The following is a 4,361-nucleotide window of genomic DNA, read 5'->3' on the forward strand; positions in this document are numbered from 1 at the left end:
AACTTTTACTCCCAAATTAAGTCTATCAACAGAAAAAATAGTCACTGTATCATGATTGAATAGATAAATTAGTAATTGGTAGGAAGTCACAACATTATCATCCCAATAGTTTCAAATAAGGCCAATGGGATTTTTTAAATTACATGTTTTTATTTATTTAACTAGGCAAGTCAGTTAAAGAACAAATTCTTATTTACAATGACGGCCTACACCTGCCAAACCCAGACGATGCTGGGCTAATTTTACTCCACCTATGGGACTCCCAACCCCAGCCGATTGTGATACAGACTGGATTCAAACCAGGGTGTCTGCAGTGACGCCTCTAGCACTGAGATGCAGTGCCTTAGACCACTGAGCCACTCGGGATCATGTTACACTCACACTCCATTGGTTTCAATGGTAGTGATATAGCAAGTGTCCATGAAAACCAAACCAAATGCTTGTCCTGTGTCTTGTCTCTGCTGCCTCTGCAATGTCTTGCTAGGAAGCTTACAGGAATGCAGGCAAGAGTTTGGTTTGCCAATCGTCCCAAATGATTGCACACAAAAAAAGGATTTAACTCTTTGTCGCAATTGTCCCTCCACTCTGGCCCACCCTCCTACCCACTGCATCCCTCTCCTCTCCTCCCTTCCCCAACCCCTACCTTTCCTCTGACCCCGGCCGTGTGGATAAAAGACCCATCAGAAGTATCGCTGGCCACATTTACAAGTGAAAGAGGGACTATAATGGAGCGGTTAGGGGAAGAATAAGGAGACAGAGGGGCACTCACAGATGTGGTGGAGGAGGAGGGGGAGGAGAGGGGTTGGGGCGGCCCATTGTTGCCCAAGGAAGGGGGGGGGGGGTGAGGGAGGTGGTACAGTGCCTTTTTAAACCCGATTTGTGATGGAGGAGCGGAAGGGAGAGATAGCCATACAGAGGGTCTGGATAAAGGCTGGGACCCAGGCTGGTCCAGCTGTCCTAGGGGGAGCGTGTGAACGCAGGCCCTAACATGCCCAGAGGTCAGGCCAGGAGTGTTGGAGAGGGATGGGGGATGGGGGGGGGTCATCCTGGAATTATCTGTGCGTCTTTTTGTCCAGGGATGGTGATACAGAAAAGCTTTTCCTTTACTCCAGCTGGGGTGAAGAGGCCACTCAGAGCAGTCACCCTTTAGGCCCCTCATCTTCATCACTGACAGGGGGCTGGGGGTGGAGAGGGTAATGAAGTCATCACAGTAGGGCTGGGTGGAAAGAAGTGGCATATATGTGTGAGGAAGTCTGAAGAGTCTTAAGACAAGGGTCTCCAAATGTTGTAAGTAGAAACAAGTTGCTGGTTTTAGTGGCGAAGAGTTGAGCTCGACAAGAGAAACTCTAGTCGAGTCTAGTGGCAGTGCTTGTATTCTTCTCTGGCCTTTCTCATTCACACCACGCACGCACGCACGCACGCACACACACACACACACACACACACACACAAACATAAACACAAACCCCAACAGAACCTTTGACACCTGTTAATTTCCTGTAGACAACCCATTAATTTCCTGTTATTTTTTATTCATTAGATAAAGGTGACCAGCAGCACTGTGCTCTCTCTTGCCTGAGGACCAGTCTATTTCTGCTCTCTTGCCAGCTCCTTATGGAATTATCATGTCATGTTTGGCATGACATAAGGAGTTGGCAAGAGAGTTGAAATAGACTGGCTCTCAGGCTATGTGCTCTCACTCTCATTCATTCTCTACACAGTGGGGGGAATAAGGACCGTGCCACTCAGTGTGTGGACAAATGGAGAATGAAATGGACTAGTCCCACTGGAGACAAAGACAGAACCATGAATGTAAGGGTCGTTTTTAAAGACTATAATTTCTTGATATCTTTTTTTCCAAGAACATGTATTTCTGTATAACAGCCTTTAACTCAAACATACTCAGTGCTACATTATCCTCAAGAAGTGATCTACAAACCGGGGACCTGAATCAGTCAGAACCCTTTTGATTACATGGAGAGAATCTTTTCGAAAACATATATATTTTTTAAAGCAACGAGATGTTCATACGACAGAGGTGAAGACCACAAAAGCGCTAGCTTGGCATTCTAGTGTGGGTATACTGTAATAAGGCATCCAATGTGGGTCCCAGTCTAATGTGGTGTAAGGAGGGGGGATATTGGGAAACATGTCAAATAACCCCAATGCATTCTGAGCAAACAGTGTTAGGGTTCAGACACACCAATAGTGTTTGCTGACCGAGAGAACTTAGCACCTCTGAACTGTGCCGGGTGTTGTGCCGAAAATCTCCCCCCTGCCACATTTCACTGATCTTAGTAGCGGAAAGCATTATTATTTGTCCTTCAAGGCAGCTGTCAATGATCATGTTAGGCTGTGTTTCATTTTTTTTTTTTTTATCGCTGGGGAGGCCTAGTATTGTTTGCAGTGATGTCCTATTAGACTAATAGTTGCTCTGAAATGTTTATTGCTTGCCTACATTTGACCCCCTCTATGTTTAATATAACACGCATGCATTGACGATTAATTTCGCTTGCCACAGAAAGTATTTGACTCTAGAGTCAATACTTTCACATACTTTTGACTCTAGAGTCAATACTTTCTGTGGCACACATCAGAGTCAAATACTTTATATAGAACCAACTTCACGTCAGGATAGGCAACCGACATTTTTAAACAGAGGGAGTAAACTGTAGGCAAGTAATACACATTTCAGAACAACTAAGACATGGGAGAGATGACGAATTTTTGGCAAATAGATTTATTTATAGACTACTACACTTGAAACAAATAGCCAAACCGAAAACTGCAGACATTACTAGTACCTCCCCCGCGATCAAACCGATATATATATAAAAAAAAAAAGGAAACGCAGTATAACGTGATAATTGACAGCTGCCTTGAAGGACACAAATAATAATGCTTTCTGCTACTAAAATCGGTGAAATGTAGGCTAAACTAACAACGGAGTGAAGAGCAGAAATCTCAACTAGCAAGCAAGTCGCAGCAATGAAGAAAGAATGAATGAAGGGAGGGGGGATTCTGTCAGGGGGAGATTTTGGGCACATTTGCGAACGGAGTGCGCATCGATTTTACATGTAGTGTTGAACGATCGGCAGACGAATGCTAGATCCACACAACGTGCAATGTGTGCAAGCCTTTAGAACGCGACATGACATGTCAGCAAGTCAGTTTATATTTGCAATGCTAGCCAGATCAAGTCATTCCTATCACTATGGGGTAGTATTTATAAAGCGTCTTCAGATCTAGGTTCAGGTTGCCCCCGTACATATAATCTTATTCATTATGAACCAAAAGGCAAAACTGATCCTAGATAAGCACTCCTGCTCTGAGACTCACTGTGAATACTGGACCTGGTCTCGTCATAACATCCTGGAACCGTGTCCAGAAACGCATCTTACTTAGTTGATAAAGCCAGAGTCATGGTTAATGGAATGAATGAACGTTTAGCAAGTTTACATTTATTGGGATGAGTTTTGTCCTGGAGGCAGAGCTGAGCAATTGCTGTTAGATGGGCCAGCTGCAAAGTCAAACTTGGCTTTATTGTAAAAATTCATGAAAACAGAAATGAGCTTTTCGGTATTAATTTAAGCTTACAGTTAGGCATTAGGGTTAGCAGTGTGGTTAAGGTTATGTTAAAAATCAGATTTTATGACTTTGTGGCTGTGCCAGCTAGTGACCACTCTGCACAGCTGCCTTCAGAACAAGATTCATGACAAAAAACGCTAGCCTGCGAAAATTGGAGGAGGACAATTTAGAATCCCACCCATAATCCAATCAAATATGTAAGAGACAAACGTTGAGGCTGGCTGACACAAGACACTAATTTGATCAAAGTATCTCCCAAAAAGACCACAACAACAAAAGTATTTTCTAACGCATATAGGTGCTCTTTTATTTATTAAAATGCTGACACGTCTCGACCTCAATCGGTCTTTGTCAATACTTGCTTTCTGGTCTTTGTCAAAACTTGCTTTTTCGCATTTCTGGAAATGTGTGTATTTTGGAGCATAATGTACATGTAGGATTAGACAAACAGTATTTTATTTAAAAATGTGCCTGTCACAAATATCCAGATAGAAAGCTTATTTTTGACAAATGTTGGTTTAACAGTCATCATCTATTTATGAAACGCAGCCTAACGTGATAATTGACAGCTGCCTAATGTTGGTGTAAAGCCTTCTCTGGAGGGAAAAAACTGGATGAAAGCAAAAATAAACTTAGGCTAATAACTTAGACAAATGTATTTGGTGGACCCTCAAAAACTAAAAATTTGAAACAGTTTCATTTCCTGATAAATATACAGAGAAGACAGGGTTATGATATGTTCAGTTTTGTTCTTAATACAGTAAAAATGATAT

Source organism: Oncorhynchus mykiss, chromosome 11, assembly GCF_013265735.2.
Source record: "Oncorhynchus mykiss isolate Arlee chromosome 11, USDA_OmykA_1.1, whole genome shotgun sequence".
NCBI classification, from domain to species: domain Eukaryota; kingdom Metazoa; phylum Chordata; class Actinopteri; order Salmoniformes; family Salmonidae; genus Oncorhynchus; species Oncorhynchus mykiss.